A 23,499-nucleotide genomic window follows, 5' to 3' on the forward strand; every position below is an offset into this window, starting at 1 on the left:
ACGCGGAAATTCACGACAGATGCTCCAAGGAAAGATATCCTCTAAGAACGTAGCTGTGCATCAGATCGCGGTCAAGTGGAGGGGAAACTACAAAAGGTAGAAGTTGAGAAAGGAAAGTGATAAACATGCCTAGCGTTTTAACTACAAAATCTGGAGTTTCAAGATGACCAAAGTGGGCACAAAATTCGACCAAAACTTACGGTAGCCAGTTCGAAACTGGAATGTTTCAAGGACAATTCTGAAAATTTACAGTTGCTTAGGCACTCAAGATAATCGCGACTACATATTTCAAGGTATACTTACGATTTTGTATGAGATTGTATGGCCAATTCTTGTTTACATGTTACCTGCATCCGCGGACAGAATTTGGTTATTTGCGTAGTTTTCCCTCCAATTGCGGCTAATCGCGACAATGAGGATGATATGATGAAATTGATAAAAGTGACACTCGCAAAGAACATCCGGGTTTCGAACTCAGGACGCCTCTCAGCGTAGCGCGTTGTGCTAACTACTTCACCACGGAGCGGACAGAAACGTTGATATTGTTGCTGTTCCTAAACAATATTTGCCACCAAAATGTCCCTTTTTCACTTAACCCGTATAGTTGCTATTGCTAAAGCCATTAAGTGTTGCACAGGAGCCAATTTTTTATCCATTTTTCTCGTCTGAAATTAGCATTATGCACAAAATTAACTCTTGCGTCATTAATTTGTAGGAAGTTTGTCACTGACTAAGCCTGGACTCGTAATATTAAAATTCTCAGGGGACGAGCCTTTGCAACGCAGAAAACTGCAATATCACTCACTGCTTTCATGCAAAAAGAAAAAGGGTTGTGTAATTTTTGGAACACACACTAGGTCTATTTTCTAAAGCAAATCCCTAAACGACAAATGCATGCAATACACAAAAAAAATTTCAAGAATACTTTTAGTATTTCGTCTGGTTTTGCTAATGATGTTACATGTTTCAATAAATCAGTTTCTTCAACATTCTGTATTTCGCAAGTTCACTTTTTTAAAACGCCGACTGTCTTCTTACGTGTAAGCGTGCCGTGGATAATCTAGCAAATTAACTAACTATTCAGAACTTGTTAGTTGAGGTCATATGTTAGCCACAAACAGATGGAGAACACAAAGACTTAATCCAGTACAAGCACAACAGTTAATGAATGAGTTTCAACTTACAAAGTGTTGAAGTCGACGTGCAACAACTTGCCATTCACTACTAAAAACTCCCAAACGTGGAACTTTTTCAAAACCGACTTGTGGAGTGACCAAAGTGTGCTCATAGTAGTAAACTCACATTAACTGCGAGCACGTAACTTCGCTTCGACAATGGGGCATAAAAAATACACCTTATCGCAAAAGCTCGTTAGTCAACTACACCTTCGCTTGCGTAGCTGAAAAGCCAGCAGGGAATTATCACGTAAGCTGGAATGGGTTGTTGTGTTAAATACACCACGTTTCACATGCCTTACGCAGTTCTTTCTTTTATTTCTACGTAAATATCTGCACAATAAGGTAGTATAGCAGCATCATATCTTCTTCCGTATAGGTATAAGCACGGGTAGAAAAATACAGCGCGCCCGTTCGCCATGGCGCCAAAAACTTTCACCGGGCGCCTGAATTTTTAAATTCAGTTCTAAATTATTATCATTACTATTTCGAGTTCGCTCACGGACATTTCCATTACTCTTTTTTAAATAACGAGTCTAGTATGCGTTTTGTTTTTTCATTTTTGTGTGTTTTCTGTATTGTGTGTATCGGTAAATCAGAATAATTGAATTGAAATTTATTTATTTAAATGCATAATGTTTAACATATATGCATAAAACTATTTTACAGAGTAACAGATACATGAAAAGGGGTTGTAATAATATACATTCAATATATAAATCAGAAATTAAAAAAAAGAAGATATAGAAAAGTTAAAACATAATTGTTTAATTCGCCTACATTATCGTCGAATTTAATTTCCATACATTGGGACATTTACCTGTACTTACGATACCAATTTGTCCATCCAAGTGTTGGATTTCAAGACTGTAGTTGCAATTACATTATGTCTTCTGATGTTTTACACACTTTCCAGATTTGTTTTACTATCTATTACACCTGCTAAGATATTTTCTATAAACTGATGGCAGAATATATTTCTTCTACATTCAAGGTTACATAATTTACATTTTTTACTTAGATTACTGTATTCATAATAGACATGATACATTTTAAACATGTCATAATTTTTTGACTGTTGCTAGCCGAATTTTAAAATCTGCAGGGATACAGTAGAGTCGGCCATATACAGTAGTGTCCAAAAGTTAAGCATGACGAATATATGAGGAAATGTGTTATTGATGAAGTGTCAGAACTGCACAAAACAGTGAAAATTAATAAACGTTACATGAATTAACAATTGTTTTTAGTGTGAAGACAAAAAGTCCAAAAATTAGAAAATTGAAGATCGCTTCCTTAACAAGAAAAAGAGGTTTGTATGGGGCGTATCATCCCCAACAGCTAAATAGCTTTGCAACGACGTAAAAGGTGGTTCAAAAGCTCTACGTTCACAGTGGAGCCAGCAACATCAAAATTGGACCCTGAAAGAATGGGGGAACATGCTCTTCACAGATCAGTTCAGATTCAGTGTGCAAAATGATTCCCGTCGCACAATCATGTGGAGAGAACCTCCAGAACGATTTAATCCCAGGAATATCGTGGAAAGTGATCAGTTTGGTGATGATGGAATACTAGTGTGGCCAGACATCACGTTAATGGACGTACAGAGCTGCACCTTTTTGCTGGAAGTACTGTTACTGCTCAGAATACAGAGACGAGAACTCCAACATCATGTGCAACTTTTCAGAGGCGCAGTCGACTCATATTTAATCTTCTTGGATGGTAATACATGTGTGCATCGAGCCAAATTGTTGGATGACTTTCTTGAAGATGAAGAAATCACCGCATGGACTGGCCACCGAGGTCTCCAGGAATAAATACTGTAGTGCATGAAGGAGACAAGTTGCTTGCGCCAACCTCCACCAAAGACATTTCCAGAGCTCCGCACTGCTAATCGTGAGGATGGAACCAGGTGCCCGTAGAGCTCTTGAACCATCTTTTACGTCGTTGCAAGGCTGTGTAGTTGTTGGGGATGATCACGCCCCATACAAAAATATTATTTCTCTTGTTAAGGAAGCGATCTTCAATAATTTTTGGACTTTTTGTCTTCACACTAAAAACAATTGTTAATTCATGTAACGTTTTGATTAATTTTCACTATGTTTTGTGCAGTTCTGACACTTCATCAATAACACATTTTCTCATATCTTCGTCACGCTTAACTTTTGGACACTTCATAGTTATTAATGGTGTTACCAGTTGAGCCTTTTTTATGAAGGTCATTCTGGCGCAAGAATGAATTACTTTTAATCCAATCTTGTATGAATTAATCAATTAAATGTTTAAAGATCACATTTCAAAATGAGATATGCTACTTGGATTCATGGCTTTCTTAAGCTCAAATATGCTGGCTCCTGAGAATAACGGGCTGACGCCTGAATTATTTTTAGTTTTGTTTAAGCACTAATAGATTGTTAACGAAAAAGGTTTCATCAATATTAATTCGTTACTTTGTTATTTAGCAACAATTCAATAGAACAGCAACCATTTTTTTAAATGCATAAAAACAGACACTGATGAACACCGGAGACTTCAAACCATTTATCTTTAATTCAGGCAATTGAAAGCAGTTGTTTTTGACAATTGGCAGTCTTGAAAACTTATCGGGTTAAAAATCTATAAAAAACGGACGCAACATTACTCAAATCCAGTTATTAAGGCATTCGTTGCATAACCTATATAGTGGTGGCCTTGAGTAGATTTTACAACACTGTAAAATCTACATGTTCGAGGATATCGCTCAAAGATGCAAAGAACGAAAACATTAATCAATATATAACTGCATGTACTCGACCAGGCGAGTTTTGGAGAAGCTTACAAGCTTTGTAGAGCCAACAACGAGTAAGTAAGATCAACGATTTTTGTTACCTAAAGCTCAGAATCTCCAGATCGAACTCTGTATTATCAGTCACCAGAAAAAACTCCTGGACGAACTATACAAAGGGTGTGATGAATCACATTTCATATGCATAAACGCGGGCCGAAAAATGCCATCCACGTCTGTATCGGAATGCCGATATGTGTCAAAATTTTGGTCGCGGAAGACCTATTGATATAATTGACAATTTTAATACGTTGCAATGTTCTCAAAGAAGAAAAACCAAGAGTTGAGGTTTCGAAGCTGTTTTCTCGTAATTTCATACCTTAATCACAATTTTTACAAGATTTCGCTCTTAAATAATCATGACTGAGCATCTATGAATATATATGTTAAAAATTGCAATCTGGGAGTGTATTGGAACTTATAAATATGCTACTTGCATCACATTCACTACATACACAGTAAATTGTTTCGATGATTTTGAGAAAATATTCTACGATCAATATTTATTGAACGCCCCTCTGATTCCATTGATACATACGGTTTCCTTTTTGTTACAAAATCCAAATACATTTTAAACAAATGTGTGTGTGTGTGTGTGCATTGTTCGACCCTTAGCAATGAAGATTTTGCACGCAGGACATGGCAACTGTTACGTTAATGCAGTTTTACACATTCCTAGGGTTAACCGAGTCTGTTAGTCATTACCCCTTACAGGAAAACAGCATACCTATCTGTATTTTTTATATCTGACGCTTTTCTTCCTCTGTAGGCTAATCGCGAAGATGAGGACTGGTTGGTTAGTACTGATGAAAGGACAATGATCACAGAAACACTCATGCCCGCTTGAAAACTTGAAACCTGAAATCATCGGTAGCGCTCGCCACCAGGACCGGCGCTAGTCATTTTGCCGCCCTGGGTGGTGGCTGCAGGTGTCGGTCCCTTTCGAACGACCCACCCCCTCTTCGTGATTACCATGCAGCAACGGAAAATTGAAATCAATATATTCCTAAGTAAAACATCAAACTATAAAATAATGAGACCTGTTACGCTATTAGATGTCCAAAGCGATGTCTCGACCACAGCGAAACTTTTAAAAATGCGACACGAATTTTACATTATTATATTTTATGAAAACTCTCTCTCTCTCTTAAAAGTATCTTAAATGTAACAAGTATAAGGAAAATAAATGAAGGCTTGACTTCATATGTTTATCGTTGTAGGCCTATGATATATGATTGGATTTTTAAAAGAATTACATGTAATATTCCCGGATCTTTGGTCTGAAATTTTTCCTGCGTTGTCCCCGCATAAATCGGATCCGGGGTTCACCAAGCCTCAAATTAATGGGTACCTTGTGGCAACCCTGGGGGGTAAAGGCGCCCGGACAGTGGTGCTGATCACATCACCTCCAAAAATGGCCGAGATCGAGAATGTGTGTGGCCCTACGCCCCACATCCTCTAAATGTGCCTTCATGACATGGTACTATATATGCAAGGGGAACTTTACCTTTACATGCAATATTATTTTCGTGTAACACTATCTTGCATAAAATGGAAACAAGCGTGTTTCAGACATGATTGACCGAAAATAGTATTTTTATTACCCTTAAAAAAAAAACGATTACCAACAAAGTTAATAAAATTCGAAGTTCAACACTAACATTAGGTGCAAAATCATAACCCTTTATCAGTTTTAAGGCGTCCTTTGGTGTAATTGTTTTATTATAGCACAAAGCACTTTTAGTTCATCTTTTAAATTAGTAGCCTTCTGTGTTAACATACCGGCAAGTTTTGTACCCTTTTCAGACAAAAGATCAGATGGTATGTCTCTAAGCTTACTAACATTATAAAGGAAATCGAAAAATTCACTATGACGTTTAAAGCTGCTCAAATCTTTCTCTCAGGGCTACAATAATCATTTAGGACTTGGTAATAAAAATAAACTTTGTACAGTTTTTGTGGATCTTCCAGCAGTTTCATTATACTGAAACTGCTTCTTCTCCTGATTTCGGCCCTGTACAGTGTTGCCTATCTTTGGATCATCGATATCTAAATTCGATGCCAATTCTTTCTCATAAACTGGGACTCACAGGTCACCGCTCCCCGACGCCTTCACGAGTGGAGGGAGGGAGGCCCTGGCAGGCTCCCAAGTGGTGTCTAAGAAACTTTGAAACTTTTAATCACTCCTGCTTTTTTCAAAGCGCTCATATTTGTAAGAAATCTAACAGCATCTAACACATCGTAGATTAATGTTTTGAAGACATTTGCTCATTACATTACGTGGAGTAAAAAGTCTCACCACGGTAGCAAAGGAATGTAAAAACCACGCAACTCATTTGCGATACACTGAGCCTCATGTGCGACCATTCGGACATTTTTATTGTCGCCAATTATTTGAAGGACGGCATCATTAGACCTTCCTCTCAGTGGTTTTCAAGTGAGGCTACTGATATGTTCCTTCAAAACTGTGAGTTGACATATTAACTTAGAAGTTATAATATTATATTATATAACTTTGGTTTCAATAGGCTTATATTTCCTTCTCCTCCAATTTTGCCGCTCTGGGCGGTGGCACGGTTCGCCCCCATTCCGCCGGCCCTGCTCGCCACCGAGGCGACTACCAACGAAAGGAACTTGGGAAGGGCCAGTGATACATCTGGCAACGCCCGAAGAGGTTGAATCAACTTCTGTTCTCTTGATGTGATTTGTTTACTTGTAGGGACCAATAGATTGGATCATCCTGCATCTCTTATTTGTGATAAGCCAGCATAACAGATGCCAAAATTTAATAACTGCCTGCAAAATTAGACTTTCTTCCGAAGTCCGGATCATGATTCACTCTACATACCTTCCGCAAATCTTGAGCAGAATGAATCACTCACAGGAGAAACAGAACAAGAAACCAACAGATTGCAGCAGATGTTAGCAAAACAATGACGCGTAACATCTTAATCATTATGCAGTGCTTGAAGATGCAACGAAGCGTTAAATTATGTTGAGAGAGAGAGATTTCAATCTTCCTTTCTCCGTTTTCCTACTAATAGAGAACAATGAATTATTACATTTATATCACCTGGGGCTAACTGGGAGGAAGAGACTACACCCCTCCCCCACCAAGAACTGTCTTTTTAATCTTGGACTTTTATTTCGATTGACTGATTAATTTATTTTACGTCGCTTTTCTGCCACTTGTGGCTAATCGCAACGATAGGGATGGAAATGATACGAGATGAAGGGTCACACACGAGCATTCCTCACGAACAATTCCTACAGATGATTATCCTGGCTGCAGGTCCAGGTGCTAGAACTGCAATAATGCAGTCCAGGGAAGGGAAGTTGGCATTTGTTTGTCTCCAGGAAGGACCACTCCTTACACACCTACACTCATATTTTTAGAAAATGTTGAGCGAAGTTAAGGACCGATAATATGATGTAAACATAATCTTATCACAATTGCAAAGTATCGTTGAACTAAAGACATCCTAATATTTTATTTCTGAATTCTTGTATGTAAGTGAACTAACTTCATTTATGAATCCTAATCTTGTTGAGTAGTTAACTCACTATCTCGGTAAAGACGGTTTCCAGATTTTCAACCCCTCGCGTGGGCGTATGTTTGTGAATGTCCCTTCATCAATTTCATTAATTATTTATTCCTATTGCTGCGATTAATCGAAAGTGACGTAACCACAAAAATGCCAATATTAAAGGTAACATCATACTCGATCGGAGTATTTTCACATTGTTTATTTCGATTTCGGTCATATTACGGTGCTTTTCTACCTCTTGAGTTAATCGAGATGGTGCTGAAAGATGGGGTAGGATTTAAACCGGGAACATCTAGATATGTTGACCGTAACGCAAAGTACTCTGCAACTCGCCATTCTTTGTATTTCTATAAATTTAAAGTGTGCACTTCGAACATAAAGGGCAAGAGATACTGAGGAACAAGTGGATCTGGAGAATGGTGAGGTCAGATTGAGTGTAATCTCCCACCAAAGAATAAGGATCGGAATGAGAAGTTCACACGTTCCAACATGTAAATTACTGTAAGTGACGTTACGGCGGATTGCATAATCACATTTCTCATTGCTCAACTGTCGTAAATCTTCTAGCTCATCCTACCATGTAAAACTGAAGAGTGCATATTCCGAACTACGACGCTGTTATGAGAGGCAGTGTTCTTTTACATTATTCTGTCTCATTTGGTGCACGAGAACAGAGTTTTATACAAGAAGCAAGTTTCCGAATAGGGATGACTTGCAGGTATCTGATGCAGTTACATCACACGATAATTCCCGATTCTCGTGTGCGCTTTCAACTGCCAGGAAACTAAGGTGTCTAACAACCTCAATTACTTCCAGAACACAACTGACACCTCCATAAAATATGTTCATCAAGAAAGAAAAAACAGTCGAATGCATTGTTGGAAACAAGGAGTTCGTTCCTATAATGACCGAAACAGGAAATATAGATTAACCGTGGTGTTTAATTTAGTCCTTATTGTACAGTGTCTCCTTAAAACAACACCTTTCTTATACTTTTTTGTTACACAATCGTATAAGGGAAACAGAAAACCTCACCAGTCTACGTTTCGCAGCACCACTAAACTTTCGAGTGTTCTGACATAGGCGGAGTTAATATGAAGTTACACTAAACATTGGATTGTATTCATTTGTGGACACGAATATGGGCCTTAGAACATCGCGCTACGATGTCAGGGATCCCGGGTTCGAATCCCGACCTGGGCATGGACGTTCTTTGCGAGTGTTCCTTCATCAATTTCACCATATCATCATCTCTTTGCAATTAGCCAAAAGTGGCAGCAAAGCGAAGAAAAATAAACCAAATCAACGAGTAGGAGCATGTGCGCAATCGCTGCACTGCAGACTAACTTTAGGAGCATCCTGTGTGTGTTATTTTCCACATTACAATACGTCCATGGATACAAATTTACACCACAGAAGGGAGGAATTGCACCTCTGTAGGAAATGTAGTCGTAAATAGGAGTGGCAGAAAAGATGAGACGAGACCGAGATTGTTCGTCTTCTAGCTTCTCGACGAGATTCTCATAAATTAGAATGTAAGATAAAAATCGCGTCTAAGTGAAAATTGGATATAGGAGTAACTGACCTACCGTAATTCACTTTTATGTGTAAACGTTAACTAAAGTAAAACAGAAAAAAATGTTTACCCGAGACAGGACCGAGAACTAGACAGTTAATGTGTCAATGTCGTCTCGGTATCATCATGACGCCGAGGATGGATAGCAAGTTGGCGCAATAGACGAAGGGAGAACAATGAAACGTCCACGCATTATCCACGATTTCAACTTGGGGCCCTGGTTTTGTAGCGGATTAATTCCACGACCACGCAGTTACATTTATTACAAAATAATTGCAAAAAACCTTCTGCTAAACAGTCATTTTTCTGGGGGTACGCAACGGTACGGGCACCTCTTTCCATACATGAGAATAGACGAAAAGAAAAACCGCGAAAAATTATTTCACCTCACTTTTCTCTTTAGGTTGTGATGAGGATGAATGATATTAGATGAAATTGATGAAGGGACACAAAGAACACCCATACTCACTCACTCCGTGGCAAGATCGAACAGACTCGGCCCCTTCGAACGTATCATCACTACGAATACAGTATTTTCAGTGTCTCTACTAACCTTGCAACTTCATCACTTGAAGGTAGAAGCGACCAGTGAAACGTCGACAGTTGCAAATAATAATCGCAATCTGAATGGATTTACATTACCACAACTCGAAAACTAAACTAAACAGTATCTAAAACGAACTGCCCCCAATCTACATTGTAGTGAACAAAATGTGTTGAAACACGAGATCCAGACGACGCTAAATACGACAGCAAGCAAGCTTACCTTCTGCAGACACCCTCCCTTACTGAGGCCACTCTACCTATGCGCCACTTCTCGGGTAAGTGAATGTACAGGAGAAAGACGAAAACAAGTCTACCGCTCTCACCGGCGCATCTGTGTTTGCTTTAGACAAGCATCGCTCTCTCCCAAGGATCAGCAACACACGAAGGATAATTTTTCGGCAGTGCCCTTTCTATCAAGGCTGACCCCTCCCCTCAGCTGAAGCTCGTACGTTACTTCTGGAAGAAAGCTCGAGAGATTCCAAAAACCATGGTGCGTATGTGATACCAGTTAACTTTCGCTGTTCATCGCACTCTCCCGACTCCTCAATACATCAAGGTGAAAGCTTGCTTTATGAACCTTGGGATGCTCGGGCGATCTACTTCCTTAAGCATACAACCTAAAGGTTACTCACCGATCCAATAACATTATTGAACGTATCAGCTTGCAGCGCAGAGAACTCGCATCATATCGTGAGGCAGATCGCATCTCGAATATCAGCGTTTGACATTTCCCGGTGGTCGCGCTGCATGCTGGTACGAGTAATAGGGTATTTGGGGTTTCTCCCGTGAGCATCTTGTCGCGGGGCAATCTGAAATCAATTTTCTATGCAAGCTGATACGTATAATATGAAACTTGTCTGAACAGCAACCTCTTCCATCACGTTTTTGCGGAAAAGGATAGTTATCTCCTGTTTCCAACTGAAGAGAAGTTCTCACCTCCTTTCAAGATCCTCTTGGCCTCTCCATGTCTTGACAAGCAGGATATAAATGGACGACGTTGATCGAACTATCGGCCAAACTTATTTACAGCTAAATTTTGATATATGTATATATATACAAATGGGTTTCATAACAGGATTCGTAAGTAACCTTCTTCCACAATAAACGAATTTAATTGCCACTAGTTTGCTCAGTAGCTTGAGAGGCTGTTCCAAAGCAGATATTTAGCATAGAGCGATAAAAAAGTGACAACATGGCACAACGGAAAGAGTTCTTTCTTAGAAATCGACGCGAGATGCGAGCAAACAATAGTCCACGATCAGCAGAAACGAAATTGCAATTTTGCACACTAATGCTAGCTTTCCGTCAAGCTGACGTTGGCTATTTCACACGGACGTCTGCAAATTAACAATGGTAGCTATTCGGAAGACTAAATGACCAAAAGAGCGCTAACAACTCAAGCATGCCATGAAGGAAATTAATGGTGGGTGGTTCGATAGAAATAAACTTCCAGGTAAGGAAGAATCAATGGGAAATAGAATCAAACATGTACGAAGCTTACGTTCGTGAATTATATGAACATGCAATGAACCCCGACATTCTCACAACGAGAAATATGAATCATCTCCTAATTTTTTCTTACTTTCCTTCACTATTGTAGTATTTACCATATACAAGGATATTTGTTCAAACAGCCCTTGATAGCTCTACTATACGCTGCATCACGGCCGTCGGTAGATAGTAATTATTGGGGGGGACGCAAGAAATTGAAACCATACAATGAAAGAAGTAAGTTTATGTAACATGTTTAATATATATGACCAATACGGTAAACTAACTGATTAATATGAAATTAACCATTATTCAACATTTCTCTCTTGATTGGTCAATGTTACTCACTGCGTCTACGGCCTCGTTGTCGAAATCTTAAACCCCACGTGTTTTGATCTAAGAAAGAACTGCAACATTTAATCTACAAAGACCTTGTAAACAATGCTCACGTTTCGAGAAGTTACGATAGCAGAACTTCGAAAAAGAAACATTTCAGTATAACAATGAAATGCAGTTAATTATAGGGATGGCCAAACGGATCCGGATCCGAAAATTCCGGATCTGGATCCGGATCCGAAAGTTTTGGATCTGGATCCGGAAGTTCCGGATCCGAGACTTTCGTATCTCAATCCCATTATAATATTACCACACCTTAAAAGGTATTATGATCTTCGATTACAAAGACATTTTTCATTAGTTAATCCTACAAGAATTTTTTTTCAAGTATTGTTCCTAAAATACTTTGTTACGCATCGGCTAACACACTTGTGCACAAAAATAATCTGACTTGTTTAACATAAAATGTCCGAGTTGATTTTGTAAATGCCATTGAAACGAATATGTATTCATTTGAATGTATTGGAAATGAAAACACACAAATTTGAGACATTCCATTCCAGGATGAAACCTTTAACACACAACAACATAGAAATGTTATACAAAAATTATACTATTGTTCTACAGTTACAGTTTTACAAATTGAAATAAAACATTATAATATATGCAGTGTTATATAATTATAAAGTGTAAGACTAACAAGGGAGGTTATCTAAGTATGCCCCCTCAGATTTGAATGAAACTTGGCAGGTGTATAGTGGGGCCCAATGGAAGAAATACGTGTTTTTTTTTTTGTTTCAGCTAAAAAACGGTTTTAGGGGGCAACCACCCCTCAAATGTCAAGATGAGGACAAATTTAAGTTAGGATGTGACCCCTGTGCCCCCTCCGATTTCCATGATACTTGGCAGATGTGTGTATGAACGGGCCCAAAGGAAGAAATACGTGTTTTTTTGTTTCGGCTAAAAAAACTGTTTTAGGGGGCAACCCCCCTCAAATGTCAAGATAACGACAAATTTAAGTGGGCATTTGACCCCTGTGTCCCCCTCCGATTTCCATGAAACTTGGCAGATTTATAGTGGGGCCCAAAGGAAGAAATGAGTGTTTTCTTTGTTTCGGCTAAAAATCTGTTCTAGGGGGCAACCTCCCCTCAAATGTCAAGATGAGGACAAATTGACGTGGGGATCATCTGACCCCTGTGTCCCCCTCAGATTTCCATGAAATTTGGTAGGTGTATAGAGGCAATATGCCCCCTGTTTCTTCCTATGCCATATTTACGTGGATTCGGGGTCAGATCCCCACTTCAATTTCTCCTCATCTTAACATTTGAGGGGGGGGGGGCCTTTATACACCTGCCAAGTTTCATGGAAATCGGAGGGGGAGACTCAGACCTCCCTTGTAAGTGAATTAATTAATTACAAATCGCGCACGCGCACACACACCATATATATATATATATATATATATAGGGTGTTTCTAAAGGTCGTTTACAACGCTTGGGAGGTGATTCCTCACACGAAAACAAGCAAAAAGTCTAAGTTCCATTTTTACGACTGAGGCTTCGTTTCCGAGATAGGAGCCTCGCAAAAGGTGACAAAGTGAACGTCACACCTAACTGGGACGAATACTATCACAGATAGAGAGGCGGTTCCAAGGGAATCATAAAGGAATCGTATGTGCTCAGTCCGGAAGTCACTATGAAAAGTTCACTGCACGCATGCGCAATGGAGTCCTCAAAGGAATTGGGGATTTCCAGCAACAACAATGCATGGAAAAGGTATGTAACGCAGCAAGAAGGACCGTGACAATGAGAAATGCGTTCAAGACAACACATCCCGACCTCAAACATCAAAACATGACCACCGAACACAAAATCCGAAAAGTTGAGCACGGTTGCATACCCCAGTTACACGCGAGGAATGAACGAATCATGTCATGTGGCATACGAGAGACAGGAGGAGGGAAAGAAAAACACAATATCAGATGATTGCGACAACGTGTATTTTTACACGCGACAACTACGTAATATCCCCCCCCCCCACACACACACACAACAAACAACAAATGCTACAATATCTTACGCACAGACAGTCCGTGTCACTGTACACCAACTGAAGATGTCACTTTCACCACACAAAGGGGGTGGGGAGCAATACCAAAAGTGTTCGCACGCGATCATTGTGACGTAAAAGAGACCAGTTTTGGAAGCGCTGCACAGGCAAGTCTGGCTCTCGTAGTCTACGTTTGACCTTCATGACTGCTGTTCCCGCGAGAGGAGCTCGAAGGGTTGGTTCTCTCCGGCAGTCGTCCCAATCGTGTTGCAGGTGCTGGGATATGATCAGCAGTTCGCTCTAGGTTGTCATACGCATTGAAGAGTACTAGTATGTTGCATTGAAAGAAGTTGACGTGGTGGAGTGGGCAAGTCAAGTATCGCAACAATTGGTCTGTGGTGTTCGTACGGTGATACGGCCAATTTGTGCAGTGTGCCAGTGTTAAACAAAAACAATACTTTGCAGTTCCAGCTCCCTATTACACAGATGGCTGCGTATACGACCCAGCAGCTAGCAGACATGCATCTCATGTATGGGGAGGCACGTGGTAATAGCCGTGAGGCAAGGCGTCTTTATGGAGAACGCTTTCCACATAGACGTTTACCGTCTCACACCTTCTTTCAGGTAGTGGACAGTCGACTGCGTGAAACAGGGTCAGTGTTACCACCGCGACAAGAAGTTGGAAGACCCCTAAGTGTACGCACACATCAGTTTGCAGAAGATGTGTTAACAGCGGTCGCAGAACATCCTGGCACCAGTACGCGAGTGCTCGCTCGGGCACGAAACACGTCTCATGTGAATGTTTGGCGAGTGTTGTCAGATGAAGGAATGCACCCTTTTAAACTGCAGAAAGTACAAGAACTGTTACCTCGTGACTTTCGCCCTCGTATGGAGTTTTGCCAATGGTTGTTTCATCAGCTGGACACAAACCCTCACTTCGGGGCAAACGTATTGTGGACAGATGAAGCCATTTTTACCAGGATGGATGTCTTCAATAGTAGAAACAGTCATGTCTGGGACTTTGACAACCCACATGCACTTTTTGTGGCCCATCACCAGCACAGGTTTTCAGTGAATGTGTGGTGCGGGATAGTACATGATCATTTAATTGGACCATACATTCTCCCTGTTCGCCTGAATGGTCGCACGTATCATGCATTTCTTAGTGAGGTTCTGCCTGAACTGTTGGAGACCGTACCTTTGGCACTGCGGCAAGAAATGTGGTACCAACACGATGGTGCACCAGCTCATTTCGATCGTAATGTACGACATTTCCTGCATGACGTGTTTCGCAATAGGTTCATTGGTAGGGATGAGCCTGTGCCTTGGCCACCGAGGTCGCCAGATCTCAACCCTCTCGATTTTTTCTTCTGGGGAGAAATGAAAACCCTCGTATACGACACACCTGTCACATCAGCTGAGGACCTCGTTGCTCGCATCAACGTCGCCGCCGCGACGGTAGCAGATGCACCTGGCTTGTTTGCTCGTACTCGACAATCCTTGATTCGTCGCTGTCATCTCTGCGTAGAAGTAAACGGCAGACATTTTGAAAACCGTCTGTGATTATTGCCCTCGGCAAATACCAGTGAGAACACTTTTGGTATTGCTCCCCACCCCGTTTGTGTGGTGAAAGTGACATCTTCAGTCGGTGTACAGTGACACGGACTGTCTGTGCGTAAGATATTGTAGCATTTGTTGTTTGTTGTGTGTGTGTGTGGGGGGGATATTACGCAGTTGTCGCGTGTAAAAATACACGTTGTCGCACTCATCTGATATTGTGTTTTTCTTTCCCTCCTCCTGTCTCTCGTATGCCACATGACATGATTCGTTCATTCCTCGCGTGTAACTGGGGTATGCAACCGTGCTCAACTTTTCGGATTTTGTGTTCGGTGGTCATGTTTTGATGTTTGAGGTCGGGATGTGTTGTCTTGAACGCATTTCTCATTGTCACGGTCCTTCTTGCTGCGTTACATACCTTTTCCATGCATTGTTGTTGCTGGAAATCCCCAATTCCTTTGAGGACTCCATTGCGCATGCGTGCAGTGAACTTTTCATAGTGACTTCCGGACTGAGCACATACGATTCCTTTATGATTCCCTTGGAACCGCCTCTCTATCTGTGATAGTATTCGTCCCAGTTAAGTGTGACGTTCACTTTGTCACCTTTTGCGAGGCTCCTATCTCGGAAACGAAGCCTCTGTCGTAAAAATGGAACTTAGACTTTTTGCTTGTTTTCGTGTGAGGAATCACCTCCCAAGCGTTGTAAACGACCTTTAGAAACACCCTGTATGTATGTATGTATGTATGTATGTATATATGTATGTATGTATATATGTGTGTATGTGTGTGTGTGTGTGTGTGTGTGTGTGTGTGTGTGTGTGTGTGTGTGTGTGTGTGTGTGTGTGTGTGTGTGTGCGCGCGTTGGTATACCCGTCATTACGAGGAACAAGATCAGAAAAATTACCAGCATTAAGAGGGACTTTTTCATTGCGAGGTAATTTTGGTGGTTCCTCGGAACGAGAAAGCACATTATTTAATATTATGGCCGAACCGGCAAAGGAAAATTTAATGTCGTGGAATTAATCGACGAAGGGGACCAAGATCTATATTTTGATAAAAGATAGAACAATGTCCGACAATTGTACTCGGAGTTATGCTACAAAACAGTGCATTTTTCTGGTTCCTCTTTTCGGGGCATTGTGCCTGTACGTGTGTATCAGGTGTTTATCGGTTCCTCTCAACGGGGCTCTGTGCTTATCACCTACACACAACGTGTGTGTCGTTTGTGCGACGCCAGAGACATCTGCAGTGTGTGAAAAATTGCGGAACTACATCAGCGGTGACGTCAAGGCGGAGCGAGGAAGATCGTAAAGGGTGGGGCCTGCGGTTGCAGTGAACAGCGTTGTCGGATCTCCCCCTCAACTTACATGACTCAGCATTTTTCACTGACGGCTCTGAACGTTGCATTGTTCGCAGTGCTGCATAAGTTGCAACGCTGGAGAATGCAGCGTTGCTACATCATTGCCTACATGGGAAATGTTAACGGCGCTTCACGATTGCGTTCTGAGAGGGTTCGTTGTGTGATAGTAGCCGTATTTAATATAACGGTTTGAGCTTGGGCAATTATGTCTCGTATTTCTCGGAAAAGATATATATCAACGAAGAATTGTAGCAATCTGCCGGAGGGCGCGTGTGAGCGAGCAAAGAATATTGTAGGAAATGCTTGTGTATTTCCTCATCAAGAAAGCAAACTAGTAGGATTTCTTCTTGTATTAATTAACAAAATATTCAACCAGAGTTCCTATGCTAGAATACTGGAAATGATTGCGCTTAATCTAACTAAAGCACAAAAGCCAGATACAGGACAATATAGTACAAAAACAACATACATATTTAAGTTCTTAATTGTGGTCTAACTATTCGTTTTCTCCGTCTACTCTACTCGTTAAAAATTTGCTCCTCCTCTGTGGTGACAGTGGCGTATTTAAGAGTACGACTTCAATCTCCTTCCGGAAATACCTTCCACCCTTAAAATGTTTCTTTCGTCACTAGAATGCAGATGCATATGTTCAAAAATGGCAAAATACGTAGTTAAACATTAATAAGAATAGGTTCTTCACTAACATTTCAATATTTTTCGTAATACATGTCTCTAAAGTAAGGTAGAATTCACACCGAACTTACAGGCGACACGTGTTGCTTGAGGATTTCACCAATCCAACGCAAGTTTCTGAGACCTATTATGCCTGCCGCTACGTTATGAAACGTTGCTGCGGATTGACGCGTTTCCAATCGACATATGTCATTTGCACTTGCTGTTTGGAGTGAAATCCACGTGTTACTTGACGTTTCGGTCTGAAAGTTACAGGCGACAAGCAACACGGAGATGCCAAGCAGCTTTCAGACCAAAGCGACACACAACACATGTCGCTTCGGAACTAGTCAATCAATATCAACGTTTCACACCTTACGGGTAGCCCCAGAAGACTGAGTTCGACTGGTGAGATTCTCAAGCACCACATGTCTCTTCAATGTGAAATCTCTCAATGAGAGAAGAGCCCAGTTCGAGCGACATGCAAAAGCTCACTAAAGCAACACATACACTGCGCACAAGTGAACAGACCAAGTCAATTTGATGCACGGCCCGAGCGACATGGTGATTTCACACCCAAGCGACAAGCGACACGAGACCCTTCAATCTAATGCAAAAGATTCATTGCGTATGCGGGAACAACAGAAACAGGTGACACGATGCACCGTATTGAGAACATAGTCCAGTCCAAGCTACAAATGCAGCTTGTGTCGCTTCAGTTCAAAATTTTTGTTTTCAAGAAGCACGTTACATGGGGATTTCACACTGAAACGACACGACACGCATGATTTTGTGCGACCAATAAAGGTTTTGATTTCCTATGGGGCATAACACCTTGCACTGGCGTACGCAGGGGGCGCTGATGGGGCTACTACTGCCCTCCAGAAATTTTAAGAAAATCCAAATTTTAAATGAAAATTTTTAAGAACTCACAGAAAGGAAAGATGTAAACGCAAACCTCTCTTAAAGTTAAAATGACAACCGATAACCATATCTGTCTTCGAGTGCAGTTTTAATAGTGAAAAGCTGAAAATATACGATAGCCTATATATTTTATTCGGTATCCCACAATTCTAGAACAAAGCTATATACTATACACCTTTACAATTTCAGACCCTCCAGAACAAAAATCCTGCTTACACCAGTGGCACCGTGAGAACAATTGGAGCAGACTATGATATCGAAAACCAGAAAACTACGGCGACTCAATTGTATTTAACTTAGTATATGGCACGTGTTTTCCCTCTTCTCGAGTGGCAGCAACGAATCGTCCCCTACGTATGGTCAGTGCATCGCCCACTGGCATATACATGAGGGAGGGATGAGAGACAGGCCTGCGGCAAGGAGTAGCAAGTCTCCATTTCCACTTCACAGCCTAACAAAGACAACTAAAGGTGGCCAGGTACGAAAATTTCCTTTGGGCTCAGGATGGTGGTGTGTGTTGCAAGGCGTGCTGTCGACACTGGCGGCGATTGGGTTCCAAAACTGGATTGGGCAAAGGAACTTTCCTTTTCCTTTATAGATAAGATTTAGCGTAGTGGCGGAGCAAAAGTGGCTAAAAGTGAGGGACAACTGCCGCCCTACGCTCCCTCAGTCAGTAATGATTATTCGACTGTAAAATCAGTTGAAATATTGGAATCAGATTCTTTCCTCATTCATCCATAAACATTCTATTTCATTTCGCTTTGTAATAAAAATAAGCACTTTATAAATTTTAAAAAAATATATTTTTGAAAAATATATTTTTAAAATTATTCTTATAATCAACGTAATTAAACAGAATTATGGCTGACAGATTTTAAGAAAGAAGTTACAGTCCGTGAATTACTTTTTCACAGTGTTCAATAATTTTATTAGGAGGCGCTTTTCTGCCATTTAATTTAACCGCGACGGTGCGGATGTGTGGTGATTAGAAGAAATTTAGGAAGGGACACTCATGCCCAGGCTGGGATTCAAACCCGGAAACCCTGGCGTCGTATTACACTGAACTAACTTCTCCCCCAGATTTTGGAGGACAGAAAGTAAGTTATTCATATAATATATAAGATGTAATATATAATATATTACATATTATATAATATAATATTCGAACCAGTGTATAGTGCACCTCCACTGCATATCGCCAGTTTACAAGGCGATTCTCATATTCTGTATACTCTGTACTATTCACAGTTACAATACAAGTGTTAACCCATTGAGAAATCTAAGTTTGCCATTTTAGAATCTCTCTCTCCAGAACGTAGTGTAATCAAGAGGTCCAGACTTCGTTACCCGGTTGAGGCACTTTGTGGTTCCGATCCCACTTTAAACTGTAGGTTCAATCCCGATTACCCTTTCTAGGAATAAAGTGTACTTAAAAAGAATCTTACGTTGAACTTGATTGAAATTACGTTTTTGCTTACAAGTTTGAATATGTATATTAATATTAATAATAATAATATTAACTACTTTAATTAATAGAGTATGAGATTTGATCAAATTGTCCTTTGCTTGTAGAGATGTTACTGACGCAAGTATTGATGGAATGAACTGCAATGAGTATTTTGCTACCCTTATAAAAAAACGAACCAAAGGAAAACGCCGCCCGCCTCCCCCCTCCCTGTCCTGTTTAAGTGGGGGGAGAGTGGTCAGACGTTCAGACCAGACGCTTGGCAATTCTGAACTACCCTTTCTTTGTCAGTGCCAAGGGGTACGTGCGAAGAAGTGTTTGCGCACCCTTTAATTTTCTTCCTCACCCATTTTTCAACCAATAACACCAACTCTTATAGAGTGCCATACCCGGTGGAGGCACATAGTGCTTCGGATCCCACTTTAAACTGTAGGTCCAGTCCCGATTAGCGTTACTGTGCATAAAGTGGACTTAAAACACCAACTCAACAACAACAACTCTTAGAGTCTCATGTCATATTCAGCGCCGAATGTTACGTTCTAAAGTGAGACCGCTGTTATTGTTTACAACAGGCAAACACTGATCGCTGATTTCTTTCCTGTACTGTCGGCAGTTTATAAAGGCAGCCGCCATTGTCTTTCTCTCGTCAACATTGTTGTTAAGAATGGTTTCTTCTTATGTTTCAAGTAGTCTGTGTTTGTCGATAAATGCCTATAGCTCAGTGTCAGGTGCTTTGTGTTATCCTTTGCATTGTTGATACACCGTTTTTGTTGTCTGCCTACTATCGGATCAAAAGCTATGTATACTCGAGTTTTGGACACCAATTAAAAATTAATCAGTAGACCTAAATAAAAACCAGTTACATCAAAATTTGACTGTTTCAATTCTGTGTTAAGATATAGTAACCAATTATTTTCGATTTTTAGTCGTCTTGAGAATAAAAAAACTGCCGTTTTTTTGCTTTTTCCAAACAAGAAATCAAAAAAAAATTAAAAAATCGTCCGATCGTGATCAAATTTAAATATGCAGGTAGAAAGGTTGTAAATATAATTCTTAATTTTCAATTTTTTTATGGGTTTAAAAGTCAAATGTGTCTTATCAATTTTCTGAATCATATTCCCTCCCATCCTGTGGGAAAATACCTTGCTTGCCTTTCCTTGGAAAAAATCTTCCAATTTTTCATGTGTCATTGGCCTCCCTTCAACAAGCTGTTCTTTTCAAATTTTTGGCCTCTCCGATGGCGCAGTGGTAACATCGTCGCCTTGTAATCAAGGGATTCCGGGTTCGATTCCCGGTGGAGGCATATAGTGGTTCGGATCCCACTTTAAACTGTAGGTCCAGTCACGATTAGCCTTCCTGTGCACAAAGTGTACTTAAACACCAACTCAATCAATCAAATTTCTAAACATGTCTTGTACTAAAACCGAGCAAGAGTGAAGCAGTTGGAGTTTTAAAGTCCGCTTTATGCACAGTAAGTCTGGACCTATAGTTTAAAGTGGGATCCAAACCACTGTGTGCCTCCATCGGGTATCGAACCCGGGACACCTTTCGCTAGTTTTATCCACTTTCATTGGCATATTATTGGAATTTCAATTAGTGGCTAAAACATTCATGCATGTTTCGTGTTTTCTTTATTTTCAACACCGCGCCCCTTAATTTCATTCCACACCATCTCAGCACTTCTACAGAGCATTCATTCCCCGACATTCGCTACGAGACTCGGCGGCAAGCGGCCCGGCATCAGCGCTTGTCTTTCCCAGTGAACGGGTCCGCGACAGTCGCACGCTACAGCCTGTTTTTTTCGCTCTCCCTGCCTTCGCTCTCCTTCCCTTTCTGTTGACGTTGCAGACTGACGCCAGTATAATCCTCCCTCGGAAGTTGTGTTGTGTCGTGTCCGTGTGTTGAAGATTGTGGCTTAATATGGCACAACAAAATTTACATTGCAACAAAGAATTTACGTTGTCGAGTGTTACTTCGGAAAGAGGAATTGTGGAGAAGTGCAACGACGTTTTGCAACGAAATTTCCTGGTGTTCCCCTTCCACATAGGACCACTATATTAAACCTCGTAAAAAAGTTTAGAGTAACAGTGTCAGTTCTGAATAAAAGTGGAAAGAAAAATTGGGAAATCTAAAAAATAAAGTATACACAGACAATCCGCACACCATCCGTGAGTTAAAAGAGAGTATTGTACAAGAAATCGGGAGAATTACAGTAGTAAACGAACTTGCACGTGTAAATGCCAATTTCTTTCGGAGATGCCAGGAATGTGTTGTAGCAGAGGGACATCATTTTCAACACCTCCTGTAGTCAAGGTTAGTACACAATATGAAAACTGTAACTTTAATAGCCGACTCGAGCGACTGTCGCGGACCCCGTTCACAGGGAAAGACAAGCGCTGCTACCGGGCCGCTTGCCGCCGAGTCTCGTAACGAATGTAAGGGAATGCTCTGTATATAATTAATTCTGGCAACGCACCAAGATTTACGATTGTGGTTTTCTCTCCGTTGGAGACAACGAGGACGTTTAAGTAAGCAAATAAATAAAATAATAATAATAAACAGTTGTGTTTATATACGTATGTATACGTATATAATTTATATCCCCTCCTCCACATTCACCTGAAAGTGGCAATAGTTGTGATTCGTGGGACCGTCTGCTCAGTTGATATCTATGTTTTGGCATTTTGAGTGTGTGCAGTATTCCCCAAGGCCCTCTTCTCTTGTTGTTGCTGTGCAGAAACAAAATAATCCTGAAATCGCTTGTATGGCTATAGGAATTAAGTACAATGTAAGTGACAGCGTTGAAGAGATTAGAGGGAAGAAATGGTATGGCAATGAGTGAAGTTGCCAAACGAAGAATGTGCGTATGAGAAATTACTATTGTTTTTGCATGCATAGTTCGTCATTAACTTCTTTCCTTTTGTTGCAACATATGATTTTTACTTCAAGACTTATAATAGGTCTGTGTGGGCCTCCCTGATGGCTCAGTGGCAGCGTCGTCACCTTGTAATCGCTGGTCCAGGGTTCGATACCCTGTGGAAACACATAGTTGTTCGGATTCCACTTTAAAATGTAGTTCCAGTCCCGATTAGTCTTTCTGTGCATAAAGTCGACTTAAAACAACAATTCAATTCAATTATAACGAACGCTTTCATTATACTTTAATAATCCTAATTATTATGCATTGAAATATATATTGATACAATCAACTCCATAAAATTCTGAAAATTGATATTGGAAATATTAATAGATTGAAGAAACAGGTGTATATAACTTTACTCTTCTTGTTTAAAGTAAACGAATTTTGAAGGAAAATGTAACTCACTTCCCCTTTTGTTATTTAGTGTCTAGTGGAGTGACCTACTAATTCTGACAGCAAATTCAATGAGTCATGATATTCATCTTGGTCAGGGTGTGGCTGCCTTTAGATTGTGTTTCTTTTATCACATATTTAATAGTTCATCCTCATCGCCGCAATTAACCAGTATACATATAATTTTGACCATAAATAGCAAAATGCAAGTTAAAACTTCTTGATGTTTACGATTTTCTTCGCATCTAAATTGTGGACATACGCCTAGTAGGCTCCTGTTGTCTGCAAGAAACAATCTGGAATTTTATTAAATTTCTTGCCGCGTCTCATCGGGCTTGAAATGTATTACTTCACAAGAAAATTTTGAATAACTGTACTATCTTGCATTACGAGCTATAAAAGTAAGTAAATTCATCAAAACTTTCACAAATCGTTGGTTGGTTTGGTGTTTTAAGTCCACTTTATGCACAGTAAGGCTAATCGGGACTGGACCTACAGTTTAAAGTGGAATCCGAACGACTATGTGCCTCCACCGGGTATCGAACCCCGAACCCCTTGATTACAAGGCGACGACGCTTCCAATGCACCATCGGGGAGGCCCTGAGGACGCGTTAAGAATGACCGATAGTTCACAAGTTTTCTTTTTGGCGTTAAAATATAT

At 40.5% G+C, this 23,499-nt stretch overlaps 1 protein-coding gene across 5 annotated transcripts in view; it reads right to left on the bottom strand.

The window, feature by feature from the left end:
* Positions 1-23,499, bottom strand: part of LOC146001950 (SUN domain-containing ossification factor) — a 168,033-nt gene that overhangs the window by 47,439 nt on the left and 97,095 nt on the right. Inside the window, exon 1 of one of the 5 annotated variants that reach the window (XM_083139693.1) lies at positions 1,185-1,275. The exons of the other annotated variants lie outside the window; for them this stretch is intronic. The gene's annotated coding sequence lies outside the window, so the exon portion shown is untranslated. Of the gene's footprint in view, positions 1-1,184; positions 1,276-23,499 lie in introns of those variants that run through there. 5 annotated transcript variants of the gene reach the window in all.

This window comes from Lepisma saccharinum, chromosome 1 (assembly GCF_977018435.1).
Source record: "Lepisma saccharinum chromosome 1, izLepSacc3.1, whole genome shotgun sequence".
In the NCBI taxonomy this organism is placed as follows: Eukaryota; Metazoa; Arthropoda; class Insecta; order Zygentoma; family Lepismatidae; genus Lepisma; species Lepisma saccharinum.